General features: G+C 47.4%; 1 protein-coding gene and 1 long non-coding RNA gene across 4 annotated transcripts in view; one reads left to right on the top strand and one right to left on the bottom strand.

The window, feature by feature from the left end:
* Positions 1-9149: 9149 nt before the first annotated feature.
* On the bottom strand, positions 9150-15983 carry LOC144829081 (uncharacterized). The gene is made up of 2 exons (XR_013610589.1): positions 15874-15983; positions 9150-10589 (listed from the first exon to the last, which is right to left on the bottom strand). It is a non-coding gene; the product is annotated as an uncharacterized LOC144829081 (long non-coding RNA).
* Positions 15975-17997, top strand: part of TXNL4A (thioredoxin like 4A) — a 75806-nt gene continuing 73783 nt past the window's right edge. Inside the window, exon 1 of one of the 3 annotated variants that reach the window (XM_078687855.1) lies at positions 15975-16072. The gene's annotated coding sequence lies outside the window, so the exon portion shown is untranslated. Of the gene's footprint in view, positions 16147-17997 lie in introns of all 3 variants that reach the window. The other 2 variants (XM_078687856.1, XM_078687854.1) reach the window with 2 other exon arrangements.

Below are 17997 nucleotides of genomic sequence, written 5' to 3'. Positions count from 1 at the left end.
AAGAGGAGCTTGAAGGTGACAGAGGGGGGCTGCAGCTTCAGGAGCAGGGGCATCTATTCAGATGCAAACAGCCATGAATGCGGCATGTCTCCGCTATTTAGAGGAGGGCTCACACATTCCATTTCTACCCAGGGCCCCAGACATCCTAGACCTGGCCAGATTACACAGAGGCAGCACGTGGTTCTCTCTCGTCACAGAGCTTAATTACGGTCACTAAATTGTAAGCAAATCTCGGTTCTTCAAACATGCAGCCTATAATGTAATAAAATTAAGAAATCGCACAATCGCACCCACACTGATTAACAAAGGACAATCAGTTAAACCAGTTCTCTCCTGTAAGTACTGTACATCAAAGTGGGGGATGGCATTTTGGACAGAGAGCCTGTCATCTCGTTGTCTTGTACAGGAGGGGGCAAGGAGCCCAAGATGATACTAGAAAACTGCATGCCCACCCCTGTGTCCACCCTGGTGGATCCTGTTCCCCCTCTTGTGATGGCTCCTGTCCCCCTCCCTCCGCCTGTAATGGCTCCTGTCCCCCCCACTTGTGAATGCTTCTGTCCCCCCACTGTGGTGGATCCTGTCCCCCTCCCCCGCCCCTGCCTGTGATGGCTTCTGTCCCCCCTGTGGTGGATCCTGTCTCCGCCCTGGGTGGCTTCTGTCCCAGTCCTGGAACGGCTCCTGCAGCGAGGGTGAAGTTCTTGGGCCTCTTCTCAAAAGCGCTCAGCTCAAATTAATATGGAAAGGTGGGCGAGTAAGTAAGTGAAGGGATGGGTGGATGGCTGGATGAATTAGTGAAAGGGTGAATGGATGAATGAAAGTTTGAATAAATGGATAATGAGGATTGATGGATTGATGAGTGAGGAGAATGATGGATGAGAGAAAATGTAAATAGCTGGATGTATGGGTGGAAGGGTAGCTGGATGAGGAGAACGATGGATGAGGGGAAGGATGGATGGATGATGGGAAGGATGGATGGATGATGGGAAGGATGGATGGATGAGGGGATTGATGGAGGGGAAGGATGGATGAGGGGAAGGAAGGATGGATGGATGAGGGGAAGGAAGGATGGATGGATGAGGGGAAGGAAGGATGAGGGGAATGATGGATGGATGAGGGGATGGATGGATAGATGGGTGAGGGGAAGGATGGATTGATGGATGAGGGGAAGGATGGATGATGAATGAAAGGAAGGATGGATAAGGGGAAGGATGGATGGATAAGGGGAAGGAAGGATGGATGAGGGGAAGGAAGGATGGATGGATGAGGGGAAGGATGGATGAGGGGATGGATGAGGGGATGGATGAGGGGATGGATGGAGGTGATGGATGGATGGATGGGTGGGTGGGTGAAAGGATGGATGGATGATGAGGGGAAGGATGGATGGATGATGAGGGGGGATGGATGGATGATGAGGGGATGGATGGATGATGAGGTGAAGGGTGGATGGATGATGAGGGGATGGATGGATGATGAGGGGATGGATGGATGATGAGGGGATGGATGAAAGGATGGATGGATGGATGATGAGGGGGTGGGTGAAAGGATGGATGGATGAGGGGAAGGATGGATGGATGGATGGATGATGAGGGGGGAGGATGGATGATGAGGGGTGGGTGAAAGGATGGATGGATGGATGATGAGGGGGAGGATGGATGGATGATGAGGGGAAGGAAGGATGGATGGATGGATGATGAGGGGGGAGGATGGATGAGGGGTGGGTGAAAGGATGGATGGATGGATGATGAGGGGGAGGATGGATGGATGATGAGGGGAAGGAAGGATGGATGGATGGATGATGAGGGGGGAGGATGGATGATGAGGGGAAGGATGGATGGATGATGAAGGGGGTGGGTGAAAGAATGGATGATGAGGAGAAGGGTGGATGGATGGATGATGAGGGGGGTGAAAGGATGGATGCTGAGGGGAAGGATGGATGGATGCTGAGGGGATGGATGGATGATGAGGGAATGGATGGATGATGAGGGGGTGGGTGAAAGGATGGATGGAAGGATGATGAGGGGAAGGATGGATATGGATGATGAGGGGAAGGATGGATATGGATGATGAGGGGAAGGATGGATGGATGATGAGGGGAAGGATGGATGGATGGATGAGGGGACGGATGGATGGATGATGAGGGGATGGATGGATGATGAGGGGATGGATGGATGATGAGGGGAAGGATGGATGATGAGGGGAAGGATGGATGGATGGATGAGGGGACGGATGGATGGATGATGAGGGGATGGATGGATGATGAGGGGGTGGGAGGATGTATGGATGGATGGATGATGAGGGGGTGGGTGAAAGGATGGATGATGAGGGGAAGGATGGATGAATGGATGATGAGGGGGTGGGTGAAAGGATGGATGGATGATGAGGGGGTGGATGAAAGGATGGATGGATGATGAGGGGGAGGATGGATGTATGGATGGATGAGGGGGTGGGTGAAAGGATGGATGATGAGAAGGGTGGATGGATGATGAGGGGGAGGGTGGATGGATGATGAGGGGAAGGATGGATGTATGGATGGATGATGAGGGGGTGGGTGAAAGGATGGATGATGAGGGGGAGGATGGATGATGAGGGGAAGGATGGATGATGAGGGGGTGGATGAAAGGATGGATGATGAGGAGAAGGGTGGATGGATGGATGATGAGGGGGTGGGTGAAAGGATGGATGATGAGGGGAAGGATAGATGGATGATGAGGGGAAGGATAGATGGATGATGAGGGGAAGGATAGATGGATGATGAGGGGAAGGATGGATGGATGGATGATGAGGGGGTGGGTGAAAGGATGGATGATGAGAAGGGTGGATGGATGATGAGGGGGTGGGTGAAAGGATGGATGATAAGGGGAAGGATGGATGGATGATGAGGGGATGGATGGATGATGAGGGGGTGGGTGAAAGGATGGAAGGATGATGAGGGGAAGGATGGATGGATGATGAGGGGAAGGATGGATGGATGATGAGTGGGTGGGTGAAAGGATGGATGGATGGAGAGTGGGTAGGTGAAAGGATGGACGAGTGGGTGGGAGGATGGTGGGTGGGTGAAAGGATGGATGAGTGCATTGGATCGTGGGTGGGTGAAAGGATGGATGAATGGGTGGGTGGGTGGATGGTTGGGTGGATGATGGGTGGGTGGGTGGATGAGTGAAATGATGGATGGATTGATGGATTGATAAGTGCAAGGGTGGATGAATGTACGTATGAGTGAAAGGGTGGATGTAAGGATGGATGAGTGAGTGAAAGGGAGGGTAGATGGACAAAAGGATGAATAGATGTGTGAAGGAGTGAAATGATAGATGGGTGAGTGATAGGGTCAATGGATGGATTCATGAGTGGATGAGTAGATGGATGGGTGGGTGGGTGGATGGATGGAAGGATGGCTAAGTGAAAGGGTTGATGGAGAGAGAAAGGGAGGATGGATGGATGACTAAAAGAGTGGATGGGTGGAAGGATTAGTAAGTGAAAGGATGGCTGGATTGGTGAAAGGGTAAATGGCTGGATGGGTGGATGAGTGAATGGATGGATGGGATGAAGAGTGGATGGATAAGTGTACAGATGTATAGGGTGAAAGGGTGGATGGATGGATAATGGATGGATGAGTGAAAGGATGGATGAAGGGATGGATGAGTGAAATGATAGATGGAAGGATACATGATGGATAGGTTTGCAAATGGTTGAATATGTTTGGAAATGGCTGGGCTTAATTATATACTATTGCGCGACCTCTGATGTGTCTGTAAAACTTACCTATTGCCCTGAAGTTTTGTCCTGAACTTTGACCTCCCTTCCTGAATTTGTGTCCTGAATTTTGACCCTTTGTCCTGAATTTTTACACTCACCGTCCTGAATTTGCAGCAATGCCAGTTGGTCACCCTAATTGGACTACCATCATCTACTCCTCCTTGGCTACGGGTTGTGTCCCTGTCTCCCTCCAATTGGGCCAAATCTCCCCCATCGTCAAAAACGCTACAGCCGATCCTAACGATCTTAACAATCTACACCCCATCTCTAATCTACCTCTTCTTTCCAAAGCCCTTGAAAAATGCATCCTGCTCTAACTAGACAAACACATTGACTCATTTTGCCTTCTGGATGTATTACAATCAGGCTTCCGAAAGGGTTGTAGCACTGAAACTGCAATGCTCAACATTGTTGATGACATCCACCACTCCCTCGATAAGAGTGAGGTTTCCCTTCTCATCCTTCTTGACCTCTCTGCAGCCTTCGATACGGTCAACCACTCTACCCTACTCAATACCCTCAAAGTTCGGTTTGGCCTCAATGGTCCTGTTCTTGAATGGTTCACTTCCTTCTTCCAGTTCAGATCCCAACAAATCAAAATCAGCAGCTGCATCTCTAAACCTATGCCTGTCCACCTGGGTGTTCCCCAGGGGGTCTATTCTCTTTCCTTCCCTATTCAACCTCTTCATGGAGCCCATCACCCTCATTCTAAAGAAAGCAGGTATTAACTACTACCTCTATGCAGACGACAACTAACTTTACTGTAAAATCAAATCCCATTCAGACATTCTGCACCTCAACAACACTCTAAGATTCAACAATGGTTCCATCACAATCATTTGAAACTCAACCCTAAAAAAACTGAAGTCATCCTCTTTTCCCCAAAAAATAACAAGATCCCCATTCAACACTGGCTCTCTGACCTTAATGCTCTCAACTGCTCCCTCTCCACCTATAGCTCAGTCAAATCTCTCGGAATTAGCATTGACCAAAACATCAGCCTGTCCCCTCACAAAAAACGCGGCCAAAGGAGCTCTTTTCACTTCTACATCTCAAAAAAATCAAACCCTTCATTCCTGCTGATGACTTTAAATCTGTTGTTTAATCATTAGTACTCTCCAGATTAGACTATGGCAACGCTTTGCTCTTAGGTACACCCAAAGCCCACCTAGCCCCAATCAAGTCAGTCCTTAACCTTGCAGCCAGGCTTATTTCTGATACTAAGAGGCGAGAACACATCTCCTCCATTCTCAAAGATCTCCAATGGCTTCCCTTGGACGGCAGATCCATCTACAAAAACGCCTGCATTACGCACAAAACCTTGCATCTTCAAACCCCACTGTATCTCTCCCAAAAACTTCACAAAGCTGGCTGTTCCAGAGAATTGAGAAGCACCAATGCCCTCATGCTGGTCCCCCCCTTAGTTAAAAAGAATCCACCCAAGCACGTTATTTCTCCTGTACTGCACCCACCATTTGGAACTCTCTCCCCAAAGATCTACGCTGCAACCCCTCATACTTCAGCTTCAAAAAAGATCTCAAACGTCACCTTCTCCTCAAATATTGGGGTCCTTAATCCTGTTACTTCCCATGCACTTCATATCCTGTCCCTTTTGTGTTTATATTCCTCTCTGCTTTTTACCTGACCTGCCACCCCTACTTATCTCCCCATATCTACCTCCATCCTCCTTCCTCCTGTTCACTTGTACTCACCTCATAACCCCTTATAATCTTCTCGCCTTTCTCCCTTCCTAGCCCCACCTTACCCCCTTTCCTTCTCCCCTCTATTCTGGCCTATCACACTTACACAGTTATCCAATTCCCAGTCTGGTTCTGAATGTTTACTGCCTATCTCTTTGATGTAATATTTATTGTTCTCTGCTTTTTTGGGAGTCAAGGGCAAAGGGAGAAACAAGTAGACTGTATTGGAGAGGAGGCTAAAGTAGAGATTATGGTGGACGAGTGGGGGAAGCAAAAGGAGGATAGGGTAACAAAATAGAGTGAAAGCAACATGGGGGTTGCCGGTTGGGGGGAAGAACATGAAGGGTGCAGGGAGGGAAACAAACGAACAGTGAGGGACAGTAAATGGAGCACAGGGTGGGAGGACCACGAGCGAGCAAGCAAAGGGAGGGGAGAAGAAGCCCACATGGGAGACCACGAGCGAGCAAGCAAAGGGAGGGGAGAAGCCCACATGGGCAAGCTTTCCCATCCTGATCCTCCCCCCACCCTCTCTCATGAAGGATGATCAAGTCCACTCTAGACATTGACCTCCCCCCATTCCGCCTGTGGACTATAGATTAGAGCAAATTGCCTGTCCTACAGTGGCATTGGGACTTATAACACCCTTCTCTTCTTTTTTAGGTCTCGCCTCTCAATGCGCATGCGCATTGAGCGAGACTATAGGGGCTTAAACAAGGTTTACCTAGACTGGCGATTTACTGGCGATTTGATGCTGTGCCCGTGCGCTTTTAGGTCAATGCGCAAGCGCATTGACCTAAAATGCGCGTGCACATCATCAAATCGCCATCTGTTCCCCAGCAGCACTCCTCCCACACCTTTGAAGTGAAGCTTAGCTTCACTTCAAAGGCCCCTGCTTCTTCGCACTATTCACGGCCCCAGGCCGTGTCTCTCCCTCATCGCCGCTCTCCCCGCTCCGCCCCCTGCTGCGGCCGTGTCGCATTTCTCCCCCCCCCTCCCCACAGCAATGCCCTCCGTCTTGTTTTCTTTCCTTTTAATATTTAATTTAAACATAGCATTTCCATTATATAAGCTACAATTTCACGAAGTCCTTTTTGGTTTCAACGTGGCATTTCCACCTTCATCTTAGTTTCTGTGCGAGCCTGCTTCCATTACCCTTCTCCTGCATGTGCAGATTCGATCACTACTTAGGGTCGTCTCCCCGTTTTGACAGTTAGAAGGGTCGATGCACGCACTCAGGTGTCCAGCTGTGCCTGTTCCGCCTCCCCCAGCCTGCACTCCAAGCTGTTGGGAATAATCCAAAATTTGAGAGGGGTGGAACAGACACAGCTTCACATGGGACTTTCTTTACCAGATGACTTACTTAATAGGCCCGTGCACCTCTGAATCAAAGGCTATAATTTCGACAGGCCGTGTCACATTTCTCCTCCCCCCTCCCCACAGCAATGCCAATTCTCTCGTTTTCGGCCTTTATCCCCCCCCTTTCCCCACCCCTTTCCTCCTTCCTCTTTGTCACCTTTTTGTTTGCTTCCTTTCTTGATACACCCACTTACGCTCCCTCCCAGACCTCTTACATGCCTCTCTCCCCTCCCGTGTTGCTCTCTCGTCCATTTTCTTCTCTCCCATCCTGCGCTGCTCTCTCTCTCTCAAGCTTGTTTTCCATTATTTTCATTTGTCGCAAGACACTTCCAGTGTGGCACACTGTGCTGTCAAGGCTCTTCCGGCGCACGTTTTCACAAGGGTGCAGTTTCTTTTTCTTTTCAGTGCGAGGCGGTTCCAAAAACAACCTTGCCTTCCGTTACAGCTGAGGGCTTGTTTTCATTCTTGACTTTGGGTCGGATTTCTCTAACAAATTCACCAAATGTTTACACCTTGCCTCTGCTGTGGAATTGGTGTACATATGAAAATAGCAGCTACTGTATAGTGTGCCTGCTATGGAGCGAACGCCGTCAATATAACTGGGCTCATCTCTGTTTCCATCAAATCAGTCTCATGCGGAAAAGGCCGCCTCTGGCATTGAGCCAAGAGCAAGCTCACTCAAATGTAATAAACCGAGGCTCCCAGGTAGTTATTTGTGTAGTGTTTCAGGGGCAGATTTGGTAACGTAAACCCTCCTAATGCGAGACCTATTGCATTTCTAATGCGTGTTTTTTTTTTATTAGAGTGGGTGGGCCTCGCAGAAAAAACCCTCCTGATCTCCTCAGTAAACTGCGCAATTACAGCGCTCACTCCCCGCCTAAACTAACGTCCCTACCTAGCTCGCGCTGCTCCCTGCCTCCTAGCCAATCAACTTTGTTTCCAGACCCTCCAGGATTTCGCGATTTGCCAAAAAATCACGAAATCGGCAGTTTTGTAAAAACGCCGCGATTTTTACAAAACTGGCCGCGAAATTTAGAAAATGCGCCCAAAACACTGCAGGCATGAATGTTTTACTCACAGTGGCAGGCTCAAAGGGCTTCAGCCCCCCTCCCTCCCCCGGAGTGTTTGTCAGCCCGTGCTGAGACAGCCCCGGGCTGCCGGCCGTCTTGTCTCAAGGCAGCTCCACCCGAGTACTTAACAGGTCTTTAAAAGACCATTCACTTGTTAACTAGGTATTGTTTCGGTTTTCACACCTTCGAGCCCCCTGCCCCTCCACTCTGCCTATTGCTGTTGGTACTTCACACCCCCTCCCCCCCCCCCTGCAGCTGCCTTAAGACACGACGGCCGCCAGCCCGGGGCTGTCTCAGCCCGGGCTGACAAACACTCCGGGGGAGGGAGGGGGGCTGAAGCTCTTTGACCCTGCCACGGTTTTGCACATGCCATAAATAATAGTGGCAAATGCACGCACCAATTATAACTAATAACCATTAGCCTTGAAACCACGCCCCTTACTCCCTGCTCTGCCTCGCTCCAGCTCCCTTGATCCCTGACTCAGTGCCTGGGTATGCCTCTTTGTTTCCATATCAAACAGTATTTCCAGTGTGTGTCAGCAGCGAGTCCTTTAAAGGGCGCGACCCTGGGAAGTTGTGTCCTGAAGCGGGAGTGATGCAGACACGGCATCTGTCTCTTGTGCGGTCCTGCAGGTGGGGTGCTGGGGCCGGCAGTGTCAGGTTGATGCTAGAACTAGCAAAGCAGCAGCTTCCGAAAATAGAAGACATGTAAGCAACAGCACAGCTTATCAGGCAGCTTATCAGCATCCCTCGCGCTGTGCTGCACACTGCTCTCACTTATACACCCAACACCCGCAAAGCAGGCATCATTGTGCTGCTTGCTCGGCTGGCTACGCCAACTAGGGGTGGGAGGACCCTGGCTGGTCTTTTAAAGAACCAACATCAGCCTAGCACTCAGGTGGATGTGTAAGAATAAATGCTGGGCTACACACCACAGGCGGTGGTGTGTAGCCCAGCATTTCACCTAACCCTACGGCCACACTGAGCATTAACAAGATTCGTATTTAGCGAGGACGCAGGATCAAGCCTTGTTTCATCCTCCGGACCCAGAGTCGACAACCCTAGAGATAGTACATTTCTATCCTCCATGACTATGGAAGTGCCTTCTCAGTGTGTTCTTGTGGTTTGAGAGTGCCATTTATTGCAGTACAACCCCTTTACTTGTGTCTGGTTCTCTTTTGTACTATGCACACATCACTTTTCTCTTGTAACACACTGTTTGCTAACTCTTACATTTTGTTTCCTTTTGATACTTGCACGAGTGCCACCATTGCCTACCTAACGTTTGTTCTTGTGTTTGAGTGTCCTTCATTTATTGCAGTATTATACCTCTATTTGTACTTCGTACGCTTTTGTAACCTGCACACATGTCACTTTTTCCACCTGAGAAGAAGGGGTTCATTTTGTGTAGTAAAATGAAGTCTTGTTGCATAAAAGAGTTTGAAGGCGCTGCCAGCCTCCGGGGACAGGAGATGTACATGCATATGGTATGCACATCTCCTGTCCATACACGTGCACATCTCCTGTACACTCGTGCCTTCTCTTGTCTCCCTTCGGGACAGAAAGCAGCAGCAATAGAGTCTCATAGCTTCATGTTGCTAAATAACTCAAAAACAAAGATATCGGTGTTTGTTGTAGGAAAAATGGCCCAAAAAAATGCCGCAAAATTGCCGCAAAATTTCCATATTTGTGCCGCTAAATGTGCTAATCCATGCCGCTATATCCTGGGGGGTCTGCCTTTCCCATGTCAAAAAGGAAGGTCATCCTGGAGTCATTCTGGACTCATCTGATGATTACAGTCAGGCTATTCCTGCAATTATCTGGGGAAGTCATCCCAAGCCATCCTGAAGTATGCCTGTAGGACAAAAAATGTAAATGTAATGACAAACCTAGACTCATCACAAAAACTACAGTAGGATGGTGTTCCGATTACTTGTACTGGCAGGAGTGATTACCTTTTACAACTCCACGAATACTAATTGACAACTTCAGGATGAGGGATAATTACTCCAGGATGGGTTCTAGCTAATTTAAGGATGACTCAATTATTCCAGGATGAGCCTATAACGCTCCAGGATGGAAGTGGATCACTCTGGAATGATCCCATGACAATTTCTGGATGAGTGTGGATTATTCCTGGATGATCCTATGACAGCTTCAGGATGGCTATTGATTACATCAGAATGGCCCCATTATATTTTCAGAATGAGTGTTGATTACTCTAGGATGACGTGGTGAAAGGGAGGCATGTTTTTGTCCTTGATATTTGGATTTAAGCGGGATTCCAAGACAGGTTCATTTTCACGGTCTGATGCATCATTTTTAGTTGTGGATTTTTGATGAAGGACACTAGCCATGCCTGCTAAAAGGGCCAGGTTTTCAAGTTTATGCAAATTCATCCGCGAACTTGCATCACCAGGCTGAGAAGTTGTGCTTTCAGCATGAGCTTTGTTACCAACTCTTATATAATCCAGTCCACTCTGCTTGGCTTTTTTGTCCTTGCATCTTTTCTCTGCAATTTCTTCCTCTTGTAGTTCGCGTAACACCCTCTTAAGTCAACCAGCGCTTCCCCGATTGCCACAGTCCATTAACATCTGCTTTTCCTCCAGTGCCCTTTGAAGTAACACCTGTTTTAGACCCTCTGTTGTGCCAGAATAGCTTGCAATAATCTCTTGAAAAATATCCTGAATCATTAGACACTGTTTCTTCCCTAAAAAAAAGCAAGAGAAAAAAATATATTTACATATAAACTTCAAAACAGAAAAGAACACATTGACCACTTGCAATATATCTTCACGCTCTAGCCATAATATATAAATAAAGAGGTATTGATAATAAAGGACAAATGTACAATCTATCCATAACCAAGTAAGTAAGTTTTCCTTAATAGACAGTACACATTGTAAGCCTGAACTTGAACCTCCTGAAAAAAAGTTGCCTAAATAAAATAGTTTATCCAAAAATGGCTGCCTTACAGTAGTTATTATATCTAACAAAAGAAAAATATCAAATAACAGGAGAAAAATAGTGGTTACAGAAGCCCTTCACAACGACCTAGTGGTATCAAAATTGCACATTTATTTATTCTAACAATTCAAAAAATTCACAAACATACAGATCAGCTCAAGTAAGAAAACGCTGGTATACAAAAGGGAAAAGAAAACATATAAACCAGACAAGTGGCAAAGACACTACACATCAAAGAAAAAGGAACACAATAAACATAAATACTGTGTCCTTATTATAAATTAAGCCACAGAGAAGCGTCAACGGCGTTTTGATCGATACATTATTTGACGGTCATCTTCAGGACTCAAATTTGTTCTTGAGCAAGAGATCTGTACAATAAAAGATACAATTTTAACAGTACTTACTAATACTCAATTGTACAATAATATCGAAGTAGGCATCTTATGAGAAAAAGGGCGACCAAGTAAAAGGCAGAACCACGTGGAAGAAAAAAGTTTAGAAAAGATATATAACCTTAATCCACACCACTTAGTGAATAGAAATCCTTATACCAAGATTCATAAAAACATGAAGGCAGAATTACCTTCAACTTTAAAAAGAGAGGTAGACCAAATTAGAATTCAGGTCATCCAGAGTCACTATTCGATGGCAAAAAATTACAGAAAAAGGCAAGGGTCACGTAAATGGCAAAAGCAAGGGAAACTCAACCAATGGAACCTTAAGCTATTGCACTTACCGCAAAAAGCGGGTGGATTCACACTAAAGTGTAGCTACTTAATAGTGTGTTGCAGAAGTCATCAAGTCTTTCAACTGTCCACCTAATGGCCCGAGTGGTTATGCAAGAATTTTCAACCAACTCATCGCCTGTTGGCTATTAGGAAAAATAAAAAATGAAAACACGAATGCAGGATAGACAGAGCAATAAATAGTCTAGACTGCTGGTGACATTGGGGCAATAGCTCCTCAAAATGTAACCATTAGCGGAATTTTAACCGCTTACATCATTATAACATCATCTTATAAATAGTAACTGGCGTCTAAAGTGACCACGTATCAAGGTACTAGGTTCAGAGAAAGTGCCCGACGTCGACCCACGTTTAACATTCTGGGTTCCATATCGCATCAGTGTGAACACACAACGCATATGTTAAGTGTGTGTTCCGTGTCCAAACATTTAGAATACTAGGTACACATAGAGAGCAAAATGCCCTCACTTCCGTGAACGGGTGCCGCAAACTTAGTCAGAACAAGTCCTCTAATGTATGTGCGCCGCAATTTGAACACGGACAACAAAGAGAAGAAACTTACCGCCCACTCAGTCTAAAGACGCCAAACAATTTCCACGTGCATAAGGCCGGAGATCCGGCGAGCACGGAAAGCCCGGTAAAATACTGTGTAAGGGCATTAGAGAAGGGACAAGGATCCTACCAAGAGGCAGCGCCATATTGGAATGGGCATAGACAACACATCGTAAAAAACGATATTGTTGTCTAAGTCGCACGCCACGACCGAACCACCGCCCCCCACCACCACCCTCCGCGCCTGGACTCCGATCAGCACCGAAGACACCGCCCGCATGATGAACTCCATCCACTCCGGATCTCCGACCGACCCCTGCCCTCACCACGTCTTCAACAAGGCCGACGCTGTCATCGCACCCCACCTGCGGGACATCATCAACACCTACTTCGACACCGCCACCTTCCCGGAGACCTGGAAGCACGCCGAACTCAGCGCCCTACTAAGGAAACCTACAGCGGACCCCACCGAACTCAAGAATTACCGCCCCATCTCGCTCCTCCCGTTTCCAGCCAAAGTCATCGAGAAGACCGTCAACAAACAGCTGGCCGCCTTCCTCGAGACGAATGGATCCCTCGACCCCTCACAGTCTGGCTTCCGAGCCAACCACAGCACCGAGACCGCCCTCATCGCTGCCACCGATGACATCCGAGCCCTGATGGACAACGGAAAAACAGCGGCCCTCATCCTCGTAGACCTCTCCGCGGCATTCGACACTGTCTGCCACCGCACCCTAGTGCAGCGCCTCAGCAACATCGGAATCCAGGAGAAGGCACTGGAGTGGATCATCTCCTTCCTCGACGGAAGAACACAGAGAGTCCGCCTACCACCGTACAAGTCAGAGGCCACCGAAGTCATCTGCGGCGTCCCGCAAGGATCCTCGCTGAGCCCCACCCTCTTCAACGTCTACATGAGCCCCCTCGCGGCCATCGCACGCCAACACAACCTCAACATCATCTCCTACGCTGACGACACCCAGCTGATCCTCTCCTTGACCAACGACCCCGCCACCGCCAGAACCAGCCTACACGAAGGGATGAAAGACGTAGCCGAGTGGATGATGACCAGCCGCCTGAAACTGAACTCAGACAAGACGGAAGTCCTCATCCTGGGCTCCTCGCCCTCCGCCTGGGACGACTCCTGGTGGCCCCCCGCCCTGGGCACCGCACCCAAACCGACAGACCACGCACGCAACCTGGGCTTCATCCTGGACTCCTCCCTCTCCATGACCAGACAAGTCAACGCCGTCTCCTCGTCGTGCTTCAACATCCTGCGCATGCTACGGAAGATCTTCCGGTGGATCCCCACCGAGACCAGGAAGACGGTCACCCAGGCCCTCGTCACCAGCCGACTGGACTACGGCAACGCCCTCTACGCCGGAACCACCGCCAAGCTCCAGAAGAGACTCCAGCGGATCCAGAACACCTCAGCCAGACTCATCCTCGACATCCCCCGACACAGCCACATCTCCGGACATCTGAGAGACCTGCATTGGCTCCCCGTCAACAAAAGAATCACCCACGCACACAAAGCCCTACACGACCAAGGCCCGAGCTACCTCAACAACCGCATCAACTTCTACGCTCCCAAACGCCATCTCCGATCAGCAAGTCACGCCCTCGCCGCCGTCCCCCGCAGCCGAAGAACGACAACAGGAGGAAGGTCCTTCTCCTACCTGGCCGCCAAGACCTGGAACTCCCTCCCTCCCGACCTGCGCCTGACCCAAGACCACCTCTCCTTCAGGAAGAAGCTCAAGACCTGGCTGTTGGAGCAGTAGCAGCACCCCCCCCCCCCCCCCAGCGCCTTGAGACCCTCTGGGTAAGTAGTGCGCTCTACAAATGTCTTGATTGATTGATTGATTGACAGATGCATAGAGAGTCAGATGCCTGCTACCCTCTGCCCACCGGCACCCCCAACATGAAAGGACAAGCGTTAAAAATGCAATAGGTTTCACCTTTTATTAAGCTAAAGATATTAGCTTTGCTAGTAGTATTGTACGTTAATTGTGCAATATGTAATGGCTTTATAAATGAAACAAAAGGCATTACAATGGCAAATACATAAAGCAAAAGCATTGGCATAGCCAATAGGTCTCCCCTCTGGGACCTTATCAGTGTTTTGCCAAAGGTGTTTGGAAGTTTGGTAAGAGATGCAATTTGACATAAAGGGATCCCATACCTCGTTGACACATACAGTACCTGCAGTTCAAACGAGAAGAGGGCATGGGGAAACCTCTTATAAGATCTCAATCAATGGGGAAGGCACACGTTACTGCAACTTGTGCGTGCTTTCACCGTATAAATACTTAACACATGATCCGAGGAAGTTGAATGCTAGAGAAGGAGAGAGGAGAGGAGAGAGAGAAGGAGAGAGAGAAAGAGAGAACGAGAGAGGAGAGAGAAGCATTGGGCCAGGATGCTTGGTTGGAAATGCTGCCTGCGCAGCTCTTGTCGAGACCCCAGCTTGAGGTAATACATAATCCTCCATTAAGGCAGGTAGATTATTTACCGTGTCTCAGCCGCTGTGTAAACACCGCCACCAGGACACGCAGGCTAATGGGGCAGAGTGCTGCTTGGCCATGATTGAAACCCAATGGGCTGGAATTAATAGGAAATATTAACGTGATTTCATCTCAGGGCTTGATCCCTCTGCCTCAGTACTTTAGCAGTAGGTCAGGTTGTAACTGGATAATATATGGCTGGGATTGATAGTGGCAGATGCAACAAGACCTGCTTCATTTTTACAGAGATCTTAGCGGTCAAGGTAAATTAGCGCAAACAGGGAATACGTAATTGGCTCTGTCTCAATAATATATACAAACGAGTTAAAAACATTGCATGCACATGGAACGAAACCAGAATGATAACCAGTTTTGCGAAAGTAGATATTGCAGGATGTTGGAATGCGTCGGACTACGTTTCCTAAATAGGGCGTAAACCTCAATCGCCACAGGCAACCAGCCCTTTCAATTACACAAATAGCAAACAAAATAAGGAACCAGCATTACAACGGCTAAGTTATTTGAAGCATTTATCCTTATGCTTGGAAACGCATCCATGAAAACTGCCAGTGTTTTAGAAGATGTGCTGCTCTGCACACTACACAGCTTGGGGAACGTGACCAGGATTCAACAATAGAGCACACATCAATTTAGTAATGAAAGCTCACTACTAGTTGCAAGGACACAAGTAATGCTCAACAATATTCACATAAATAAATGTGTTTAGCCTTCTTTGATTGACAACTTTTCAGTAGATCGAAAACTGTTCCATTTGGTCGAGAATCTTGAATACACGCAGGTGCATTTGGAACCAACATGGGACCCCACAATATACGGGCAGTAATGTATTTTTCCTTACGGCGAAGAACTTGCTGTAAAACACATTTTTTAGGCTTTTTGCAATTTTCCACAACTTATACAGGCACGCACTACGTCACACATACACAAAAATACACATGCTCAAACACAAAAGGTGCATATTAAACAAGTAGGCAGGCTGATACAGACAAACATCAAACACGCATAATACACAGACATTGCAACGCAGGCATTCATTAGAACACGTACGAAGCACACACATGCAGGGAGCTGCGTCTGAATTTACCCCTTAATGAAAACTCGTGCTTTACGAAAAATGAGGAAGCTGGTCTGGGACGGAAATTGAGCGGCTGGGAGCGAGAGCGGAGGATCGATGCTGCTCTTTTTTAACAGCTGCAGCACCTACCTAAGTATACGCTGGAATCGATGAAGGAAGTGGAGTTGGAAAACTAAAGAGACCGATGCCAATCCATCTGTCCCTTTAATGGCTATTGCACTCACGGCAGTCTTCGTTCTTGCCGCAGAACAATGACGTCACTTCCGGCGCTCCCGGATGTGCGTAGCCTATTGCTAGAGGAATCCACCGGCTTCCTGTATATGAAAAGGTGAGAGAGCTGCTCTCTATTGAGGGTCTGCGGTTCGAGTCCCAGCCAGCTGGCAGACTGATGGTCTACAGTAGGTGATTTTGGCATTGTGTTCGAGGCAGCTGTGCTTTTTAAAAATTTATTTTAGTATTGTGATGGAGTGAATTCGGCAGTCACCATGACGACAAAGCTGGTTTAAAGAGTCTAACAATCGGATTCCACTAAACTATGTGTTTATGGAAATACTATATGAAGGAAGTGCAGCCCTGGGGGTACAGAAATTATCATTTGCAATCACAGCAGCGCCTCCCGGCATTCCGCATTCATAAACAGTTTTGGGGTTTGTAGGGCTTTTGGATTTTAGGGCGTACATGGTCATTTTAGGGTTGAGGGTGGGTTTGTGTTTTGGGGGGGCCAGGTGTAATTTAAGGGTTTAGAGCATGTTTGGGTGTTAAGAATCACCAACCAAAGCAAGTTGACAATTACTTTATTTCTTCAAACCAACACGATGCTCCTACAGACGTGGAGCGCAGCTGCAGTCAATAGGGCCTTGGGTAGCCGGGTCAAACAGCATGAAAGGGGAGTTCCCAATGATATAAAGGAATGAATTCCCAACAATACAAAAAGCGCCCACAGAACAGCTAAATAATATCAAAAATTTGTGTTTATTCACATTGTAATTATTTATATCTGTTAGATTTTTCTATCAGTGCACAATATAATTCCTTATCACACTTTTGTATGAAATTTTCTTAGGAGAACACACATCAAAAAATATATAACATCAGCCTAAGGACACATAAAGCAATAAAAAATTGACACACAATTCAATCACTCATCCAATCAAACCAAAATCATTCTTATTCCACTACACACATACACACTCAAGCATAAACATCCAGAAAAAGCGCCGACGCGCGCTTCGGAACAGTGCCAATACAAGCTTCCGTCATCAGGGCGCAAAAATACAGATAGTAATAGTTTAGCACGGTCTCTCAAGATCCGAACACCCAATCTTAGGTAAGTGTCCTAGTAGGAATCATGGCTGGGGAAGCTTATCTGTGGGCGGAAAAAGGTATGGATCAAAATATGCACAATTAAAAATAGATAAACTAAACAGGGCATAATACCGGGCAAGGCAGAAACCACATGCACGTACATAAAACAGACAATACCACCCTACGTGCTAACGCAGGTATGTACAAGTCGAATGGTGGCTTTAAATGGTACCTTGTATCCCATGTGGGAACAAACGATCCATAAGTGTGTAAAGAACCATCACCAGAGTCGAAATAAATGAATAAAATCCAGAATAGTTAAAAAGAAATCATAGCAATTTATTAGACAGAAAAAGAAATACATACAGCAATAATAAATTGAAAAGTCCTGCTCAGGGCATACCATATGGCCGCATGAAAGGTGCCCTCAGCAATGCCATGGGGTAGATATTAGTGAGACGACTTGGCCCTCCGGGGAACCAGGGAATGACGCAGGGACCCGAGTAGAAATCAGGTAAATAGTCGAGTACTGCAAAAGGTAGACAAATGGAAAGTGTATAATTCAGAGCACTCTTACTAAAAGTCAGAAACTGCTGCAATGTAGATAAAAACCTAGTGCGTACAGATAGCTTTCTCTGCTGTTCGAGGGAGAGAGCTACGGCAAGAAGCATAGAGGGGGAGCACACCAAGCTTACCTCAACTGATTGGAAGATGACAAAAATAAAGGGGTTCCATGACACATCCACGTCTATGCTTCAAGGATGGAAATTCAAACGGGTACAAAAATGTGGCTCAGACAGTCGAACAAGGAGAAGAATCTGGGTGAAATAAGCAAAAAATAATGTACAGTGTTGTTACAAGTGCCCGGCCAACAAGGGTTGTAATAACAGTGTGACGATTAACGGCCCAACAGGGAAGAATCACCCTGAATATGAAAAAAGGGGGGAA

Source organism: Lissotriton helveticus, chromosome 4_1 (genome assembly GCF_964261635.1).
Source record: "Lissotriton helveticus chromosome 4_1, aLisHel1.1, whole genome shotgun sequence".
In the NCBI taxonomy this organism is placed as follows: domain Eukaryota; kingdom Metazoa; phylum Chordata; class Amphibia; order Caudata; family Salamandridae; genus Lissotriton; species Lissotriton helveticus.
This window is presented reverse-complemented; position numbering and strand designations above follow the sequence as displayed.